This window comes from Nerophis ophidion, linkage group LG22 (genome assembly GCF_033978795.1).
Source record: "Nerophis ophidion isolate RoL-2023_Sa linkage group LG22, RoL_Noph_v1.0, whole genome shotgun sequence".
Classification (NCBI taxonomy): domain Eukaryota; kingdom Metazoa; phylum Chordata; class Actinopteri; order Syngnathiformes; family Syngnathidae; genus Nerophis; species Nerophis ophidion.
Window position 1 is genome coordinate 17,828,074 of NC_084632.1, and position 9,908 is coordinate 17,837,981.

General features: G+C 39.5%; 1 protein-coding gene across 4 annotated transcripts in view; it reads right to left on the reverse strand.

Moving 5' to 3' along the window:
* kdm4b (lysine (K)-specific demethylase 4B) overlaps window positions 1-8,186 on the reverse strand; it is a 53,088-nt gene extending 44,902 nt beyond the window's left edge. For all 4 annotated transcript variants that reach the window (XM_061883346.1, XM_061883345.1, XM_061883344.1 and 1 more), the window contains exon 1: window positions 8,057-8,186. The gene's annotated coding sequence lies outside the window, so the exon portion shown is untranslated. The remainder of the gene's footprint in view (window positions 1-8,056) is intronic.
* Between the last annotated feature and the right edge of the window lie 1,722 nt (window positions 8,187-9,908).

Below are 9,908 nucleotides of genomic sequence, written 5' to 3' on the forward strand. Positions count from 1 at the left end.
TCTTTATTTTTGTCTTTTTGAACAAAAGACAGCTACTTTGACCACCCCCGAACTGTGAACCATCATTGTAGACACTTTTCACCTTTGATCACTTAAGACACTTTAACTGCTGCTGTGACCCAAGGTCACCTCCATATTCATACTGTTGACTGTCAATCAGAATGTGCAATAATGTTATGTTACTTACTGTGCCATGTATATACGTTTTTATTTTTAGCTAAGTACCGTGTGACTTGTTGAAGGGTGGACTAGCAAAGTAAGATTTTCATTGTACGGCAAACTGTCTGTTTAACTGTGCATATGACAATAAACAATCTTGAATCTTAAATCTTGAATCAAGGGGATTGGTCAAATGCAGAGGTTAATTTCACCACCCCTAGTGTGTGTGTCATTGGTATTTTAACTTTACGAGGGTTCCGACAATGCATGTTCGTCATGTGTGCAAACTGCATTGTATTTTCATTTGGACTATTCTTACATACTGCAAAGTCTTATCCAGCTTTGTCCCACTCCCATCCATACTGTAAAAGCCAAGGTAAGTCTTGGCGCATCTTTTAGTTTACTTCATCCCCAATGTTCCCCCCATTGCAGCACTTTTGTTTGTTTCTTCTTCTGTGATTAGTGCAAGGCACACGATGTAATGGTGGGCATATCAATACCAAGATTACTATTGGTGTACAAGCTTCAGAAAATGGATGTATGGATCAATACTTGTAGTTTTTCAATGTGTCTGTGTCTCCTATTCCCAGCAAACAGGGCACCTCTCTCGGCTGCTCATTTCCGCACACACCGCCCATCCCCCTTCTTTGCTCTGCCTGCTAGAGCTGAGAGTCAACACTAAGAGCAGGCCATGGTTTTTTTTAGAATTAGTGTGCTTTTATTGTTTTTGTTTTTTGCTGTACAACTGACTTTTTTCCTTAACTAGTGGAACAAAAAGTAAAAAATAGTATTTTTATAGTTACATTGTCTTATGTTTTGTCTTTATATTTTGTTGACCATTAACCGAAGAAGAAGAATAAACTATGTTGTTTTATTTAGTTAATAAGAAACATTTTAGTTGCATACATGTATGTGTCCTGTGCTTTATGACAATCATAATCAACAAGAGGCAAATACACAAAGTTAAGTGAAGGTAGAGCCAAGGGAGAGAATAAGTATGTTTTCTCTGGCAGTTTTACAGAATATTTTGCTTCGATGGCTACTTGAAGAGTGTGTCTTTGGGCGAGCAATCGAAGACAGGAGAGGAGACGTAGTAAAACTTTCACACGAGTCCCTAAAACATTATTTTCACCTGTTTTCAGCTCCGTTGTTACCTATTTTTTCTGGTGAATAATGATGACGCTTATTGCTTGACGCTTTTTGATATACTTAAAGCCTTCGATGTTTGTGTTTTGGTGGATAAAAACGCTGCTTTTATGTTAATCTCATAGGACATTTGCGACACGATTTCCTGTTTCTCAGCCTAATTTAAACAGAACATGAAGTTTTGACTTATGCGAACTCTTAATTTCAAGCAGCGGTAACGTAATGTTCTGTCATTAAAGTACCAGTACAGTGGAAAAACAAGTTGACTTCATATGCTTAATTGCATTTCATTGTATCCATTAACATATATAATATCTTCCAAATATCGGCAATGTTGTTATTATAAGTGCTAGCGCAGACAAACTATTTTTTTTAGCTGTGGATCGAAAGCACACACTGTGCTAAGTAGCCCTCTGCTACTTAGCTGAGGGCTACTTCAGCGAAGTAGCCCTCAGCTACTCAGCTGAGGGCTACTTAGCACAGCACTGTGTAGCAGAGGGCTACACAGTGCTGTGTGTAATATTCTATATTTTCAATGGGACATTTAAAATGTTGGGTGTTCACTAGAGACTTATCTCTTATGTTTGACTGCCATCTACTGGTCACACATTTATCTACACCCTGTACCAAATAAAATAGTGTAGCGCCCCAGAATAGCTGGTACTGCAGGGAATTCTGGGTATTTGTTCTGCTGTGTTTATGTTATGTTGCGTTGCAAACATTCTCCCTAAATGTGTTTGTCATTGTTGTTTAGTAAGGTTTCACAATATGGCACACATTTATGACAGTGTTAGCGTTGTTTATATGGACACCCTAAGTGTGACATGTATGGCTTTTGACTAAGAATGCCCTTTATTTATTTTTACATTGGATATCCTAAATCAAAATGTTCATTAAAATTGGCTATGAAAATACAAAATTAACTGTCATCTTCAATTTAAGGCCATTTTCACCCCCACCAATGCATCAAAAGCTTTGAGGTGGGTTAGCTAAACTTTATAGCCCGGAAAAAATGGTAAACAAAACGTCGGCGGAAAGCAATGGTTGGTAAAAATTCATAGATAAAAAAAAAAACCTCGTCCTGGAGACGCTTGGACTTCCGGGATTTTGCGTCCTTTCTGATTTCACTGCGTAAAAAGACACAAAAACTGCATTAACGCCAACGCTGAGTACAAGCCATTTTATAGATTGCAAACGCTGTTTAGCGTGTGGTATTTGAATATTGGTAAATCTGGCCCTATGGAGCTACTAGTCCGGCGATTCCGGAAAATTTTTTGCCAAAGAAAAACCTCCTATAACTTTGTCCAATGTTAACTGACGTATACTACTTTTATTTAGATAATTTTTACTGCAAGTGAATATCTACTCCAAATATTGGTTATTGGCCTTCTTCACTACTAATAATTGGTATCGCTACCGGCCCTGAAAACAAAAACAACAAAAACGGTCGATATTGAGTGTACATTGTCTTTTAATCAGATTATGGTGTCGTTAAAAGCTAAACGGAGCAACAGAAGAGCATCTCAAACAGACACCTGTTACAACAAAACTAAGCAAAAGAAGATCTCTCAAAGAGCAAAACATAAAAGATCTTGGAGACAGAATAAAACAACAATATATATCGCGATAGACACGTAATCAAAAAGTATAAAAATAAATAATTATATTGACCGTTTTATCAAATGCACTTTTTATTGATATCGATTGTCTGTCTATATACATACACACATTTATTTTTGGGGGGGTTGGTGGAAAGAATGAAGCAAGGTTGGTTGCAAGAACAAAGGCTCTCCCGGTCTGGTAACCAAGCAATACAAGAAGTGTTCAGTGACCAATGGGAGGGACACTCTTAAAAACATATCGCGTATTAACTATCACGTTTGGTTGCCCATCTTGCTGTCGTATCGTTATTCTCTGCATGGAGTAAAAAGAGAAACTAAAAATGAGTGCTGTGGAGAGCGAAGAAATTGTGGATAAAACAGGAAAAAATACCTCGACTGTATGGCAGTTTTTTGGAATTTTTCAAACCAACTGCAGTCCTTTGCCACGCTCATCTTTTCAACACTCGTCTGTTACCTATTCAAATGTATGGAAAAACAAATAGGAACTAAAGTGCAGGACTGTATAAATAAAATAACAAAATACGACCCTGGAAGAGACAAGCCGTAGAAAATGGATGGGACGGCGTGGCGCAGTGGCCGTGCGCAACCCGAGGGTCCCTGGTTCAAATCCCACCTAGTACCAACTTCGTCACGTCCGTTGTGTCCTGAGCAAGACACTTCACCCTTGCTCCTGATGGGTGCTGGTTGGCGCCTTGCATGGCAGCTCCCTCCATCAGTGTGTGAATGGGTAAATGTGGAAGTAGTGTCAAAGCGCTTTGAGTACCTTGAAGGTAGAAAAGCGCTATACAAGTACAACCCATGGATGGGCTACTTTTAAATAATAATAATTTGGTCTAATTATATTTAAATATTTGTAGCATAAAATAAATAATTTCCATACTTAAAGAAGAATAACAGACCAAATAAAGGTTACACAGACCACACAACTTCCTGGCAGTAAACCTGCAAAAAATCTGTTTTTCTCAGGTTTCTCTGCGTTTACATTTTCACACTTTGACCTATTTTGTTACTCTTTAGTAAGCATTTCTCACATATTCTTTATTTTCGCTCCTTAATTCAAAGAGGTTATTGTTAAGTGTGTAATGTGATTTTGGAATTGTGTTTATATTGAGCGAGCGTTTTCCATGGTTGTGTTGAAATTTCCTTTCCTTGCTGCCTTGTTGGCAGAGGAGATTATAATCAGAGGAAGGTTACATTTGAAATTAAAATCCTAATATTTTGACATACTCCCCTGGTGCATATTTTACATAGGTCATGAAAAATATCAAAAGTTATTGGTATCGACCAACATAAAATCTTTTTTTTATATTGGCCGATATCAATAATTATATAAAAGTATATAAAAAAAACCTATCCTGATACAGTTTTCGGCTTTATTTCCCAGCCCTGGTTTATCGGCAACACTTTGGAGGTAAACATATTGTTGAGCAAAATGTATTATCGGCCCAAGCGTAATTAATGGTAATGCATATAATCATACGAGTAATAATCAGATTCTGGTGCAGTTTAGAACAGAAGTGAGCAACACAAATAGCCACTTGATACTACAAAACTAGACAGAAAAACATATTTCAAAAAGCAAAACAAAAGACATGTATTTACAGAAAACTACTATTTCTCTCAGAATGCCAATGTCATACAGCAATCACCTTCTTCATGCACACATTTTTTTTTATTCGTACCAAGTCAAATTTACTACAGGCAACAAAAGAACATTCGAGTAATAGAGGAAGCAGTAGTTAGCATGACAACAGCAATACTTTAGAGGTAAACATATTGTTGAGCAAAATGTGTTCAAGGCATAATGGTGAGTACATTATTTTTTTAAATAAGATTCTGGTGCAGTTTAGAACGGAAGTGAGCAACTTAAATAGCCATTTGTTACAACAAAATTAGGCAGAAAAACTTCTCCCCAAGAGCAAAACAAAAGACATTTATTTACAGAAAACTAGTTTTTCTCTCGAAATGCTAATATCAAACAGCAATTGCCTTCTCTTCATGCACACATTTTTTTTAATCCGTACCAAGTCAAATTAACTACAGGCAACCGAGCAACATCCCAGTAATATAGGAAGCAGTAGTTAGCATGACAACAGCAATACTTTGGAGGTAAACATATTGTTGAGCAAAATGCGTTATGGCCCAGGCGTAATGGTGTGTACATTATCTTTAAAATCAGATTCTGGTGCAGTTTAGAATAGAAGTGAGCAATTTAAACAGCCACTTGTTACTACAAAACTAGGCAGGAAATCATCTTCAAAGAGCAAGATGCAATATCAAGCAGCAATGGCCTTCTTTCATGCACACATTTTTGTTTAATCCGTACCAAGTCAAATTAACTACAGGCAATATCCGAGTAATATAGGAAGCAGTAGTTAGCATGACAACAGCAAACTAGAGGTAAACACATTGTTGGGCAAAATGTCTTATCGGCCCAGGCGTAATGGTGTGTACATTATCTTTAAAATCAGATTCTGGTGCAGCTTGGAACAGAAGTAAGCAATTAAAACAGCCACTTGTTACTACAAAACTAGGTAGAAGAACATCGCTCAAAGATCAAAACAAGATGTTTATTTACAAAAAACTAGTATTTCTCTCAAAATGCCAATATCAAACACCAATCACCTTCTTCATGCACCCATTTTTTTTATCCATACCATAATAACAAAAAACTACAGGCAACAAAGCAACATCTGAGTAATATAAGAAGCAGCACCAGCGCCCCCGCGACCCCAAAGGGAATAAGCGGTATAAAATGGATGGATGGATGGAAAGTTAGCATGACAACAGCACTACTTTGGAGGTGAACATATGGTTGAGGAAAATTGTTATGGCCCAGGCGTAATGGTGTGTACATTATCTTTAAAATCAGATTCTGGTGCAGTTTAGAATAGAAGTGAGCAACTTAAACAGCCACTTGTTATTACAAAACTAGGCAGGAAAACATCTTTCAAAGAGCAAAATGCAATATCAAACAGCAATCACCTTCTTCATGCACACATTTTTTTTTATCCGTACCATAACAAAAAAAAACTACAGGCAACAAAGCAACATCCGAGTAATATAGAAACAGTAGTTAGCAACCATCCATACATCCATTTACTACCACTTATTCCCTTTGGGGTTGCGGGGGGCGCTGGTGCTTATCTCAGCTACCATCGGGTGGAAGGCAGGTGTACACCCTGGACAAGTCGCCACCTCATCGCAGCAGTAGTTAGCATGACAAAAGCAATACTTTGGATGTAAACATATTGTTGAACAAAATGTGTTATAGGCATAATGGTGTGTACATTATCTTTAAAATCACATTCTGGTGCAGTTTAGAATAGAAGTGAGCAAATTAAACAGCCACTTGTTACTACAAAACTAGGCAGGAAAACATTTTCAAAGAGCAATCGCCTTCTTTATGCACACTTTTTTTTTTTTTGATCCGTACCAAGTCAAATTAACTACAGGCAACAAAGCAACATCCTATTAATATAAGAAGCAGTAGTTAGCATGACAACAGCAATACTTTGGAGGTAAACATATTGTTGAGCCAAATGTGTTATAGGCCCAGGCGTAATAGTGTGTACATTATCTTCAAAATCAGATTCTGGTGAAGTTTAGAACAGAAGTGAGCAACTTAAACAGCCACTTGTTAGTACAAAACAAGGTAGAAAAACGTCTCTCAAAGATCAAAACAAGATGTTAATTCACAGAAAACTACTATTTCTCTCAGAATGCCAATATCAAACCCCAATCACCTTTTTCATGCACACATTTTTTTTTTATCCGTACCATAACAAAAAAAAACTACAGGCAACAAAGCAACATCCGAGTAATATAGGAAGCCATAGTTAGCATGACAACAACAATACTTTGGAGGTAAACATATTGTTGAGCAAAAGGTGTTATCGGCCCAGGCGTAACGGTGTGTACATTATCCTTAAAAATCAGATTCTGGTGCAGCTTATAACAGAAGTAAGAAATATAAACAGCCACTTGTTACTACAAAACTAGGTAGAAAAATGTCCCTCAAAGATCAAAACAAGATGTTCATTCACAGAAAACTATTTATCTCAGAATGCCAATATCAAACACCAATCACCTTTTTCATGCACACATTTTTTTTTATCCGTACCATAACAAAAAAAAAACTACATGCAACAAAGCAACATCCGAGTAATATAGGAAGCAGTAGTTAGCATGACAACAGCAATACTTTGGAGGTAAACATATTGTTGAGCAAAATGTTTATTGCCCAGGCGTAATGGTGTATACATTATCTTTAAAATCAGATTCTGGTGCAGTTTAGAATAGAAGTGAGCAACTTAAATAGACAAACATCTTCAAAGAGCAATCGCCTTCTTCATGCACACATTTTTTTTTAATCCGTACCAAGTCAAATTAACTACAGGCAACAAAGCAACATCCGAGTATTATAGGGAGCAGTAGTTAGCATGACAACACAGATCGCGTTAATGAGCCTCCTTTTTACGGGGCGTGTAAAATAAACTACACAAAAAGTCACTGAGTTGCAATATTACCGATTTTCGGTAGCTTACGTTTACTTTCTCACATAAACGTATCACGACACTTGGTTTTAAAAGGAGCGAAGGCAAATGCACAAATATATTACAAATGAGGGCCCTTTAATTTACAACTAGGCCTAAAAAACGATTTCGATACAATAGCGAGTTGCCTCTTTTCGTCCGTAATTAAATACTTTGATGTTAATGATGTAATAGTAATCCCGTGACTTACTTTACAAGGCGAGTATTTAAGGCAGCAAGCAGCACTAAGTCGTACAAAACCTTATAGTAGTGCCACGGCTAGCTAGCATAAGGTCCGAGACAAGAAAGAAAACTTGACAGAAACGTCTCTTATTTCACCGTGTAGTTAAAAAAAACATGATTTAAGATGGTAAGTGTTGCTGCGTTGTGTGTTTTTATAAGCAACGACGGTATTAAGACGACGTTTCACCGTGTCCTTACATTGCCGCACCATTAGCTTGCACGGGCTATCTTCGCTTAGCTATGCAGTAAAGGGGGAGGAAAAAACAAAAACACCGCGACGATTACATGGCGATTGATTGATAATGTAGTCTTTGTGACCAAATAGGATGGCTCTATTTGTTGAAACATTACCTCCTGCCGCGTCTTATCGCCTATATCCGTATTTCTTTCGTCGGTTTTAATGTCGTTTGCAGCAAAATTCTGTGGATCGGGCTTCCTCCTGCATTAGCCAGCTAGAGCTATTTTGGGGTCACGCCTACTCCGGAATCCACGATTTACAATTGGCTATGACGGAACGCTTACGCACGATGTCGATGATGTGATTGGGCCATTCTTTTGACAGACAAATGTATAAGCCAATGAAAACCGCCGATGTTTTACTACTTCTAACGTGCACGTATTTAGCAGATGATTATGCCACGCACGTACACACCGCGCATAGTTGTAGTCGGTGTTCTCTGGAATCCACCAAAAACACATCATACATATTTGAGACATACTTTATTAATCCCCGAAGGGAAATTAAAATTTTCAGCACAATCCCATTCAAGATCAGACAAACATTACAGGGAGACAGAACAGGATCGCTGACGAGTCTGCCAACTTCCTGCGCCCCTTGCAAAAAAAAGGTGCGATACATGTAAACAAGTGGGGGGAATGGGAGAAAAAAATAAAAGGTTAAAATAAAATATTCATCCATCCATCCTTTTTCTACCGCTTATTCCCTTTGGGGTTGCTGGTGCCTATCTCAGCTACAATCGTGCGGAAAGGCGGCGTACACCCTGGACAAGGCGCCACCTCATCGCAGGGCCAACACAGACAACATTCACATTCACACACTAGGGCCAATTTGGTGTTGCCAATCAACCTATCTCCAGGTACATGTCTTTGGAGGTGGGCGGAAACCGGAGTACCCGGAGGGAACCCACGCAGTCACGGGGGGGGGACATGCAAACTCCACACAGAAATATCCCAAGCCCGAGATTGAACCCAGGACTACTCAGGACCTTGGTATTGTGAGGCAGACGCACTTACCCCTCTGCCACTGTGAAATTAAAAAAAAATCGGTCTAAGCCTGGGCCCCTGGAGAGGGGGTCCAGACTGAGGCCAAAAGGAAAAAAAAACAACTCATAGTACACATCCCTCTCACGTGTGTGTAAGAGGGAAACATCAAACATGGCAAAGGACATGAAATACATTAAAGTAGCAGAGCTGATGCAACCAGCCACTTCAACATACAGCTATGAATAAAAAGTAAAAGAAACATATACACTGTGGTGGCCTCTGCGGTGGTCCACACCGTCGTCCGCTGGGGTGGAGAGAGTATGGCCAGAGACAGGAGCAGACCCAACAAACCAACCGCGTCCAGCCCGCATGGATGAGCGAGGATACATCCAAGGAGACTGAGGTGTTCGATACCTGCACACCCAGCCAAGACACCGTGAAGCTTATCCATCCCGGCGCCCAGCGCCAGCCCCGCAGCCATGTCTCCTCATCCGCATCTCCCCTAGCCCCTCCAAACGGACTCTGGTGTGGTTGACACCCAGCAGCTGGTCTCCATGGCCAAAAGGCTCCCGGGAGGCAGATACAGAAGTCCACAAAAAATGCACCGCAGAGGTCACAAAAGTGCCACCCCTTGTCACCAGTCCCAAAGAGTCCCGGACCAAAAGGCCCGAAAAAATAAATAAATAAATATATATATATATATACACACACACACACACACATAACCATCCATCCATTTCTACTGCTTATTCCCTTTTGGGGTCGCTGGCGCCTATCTCAGCTACAATCGGGCAGAAGGCGTGTACACCCTGGACAAGTCTCCACCTCACCGCAGGGCCAACACAGATAGACAGACAACACCCACACTCACATTCACACACTAAGGCCAATTTAATGTTGCCAATCAACCTATCCCCAGGTGCATGTTTTTGGAAGTGGGAGGAAGCCGGAGTACCCGGAGGGAACCCACCACATGAAA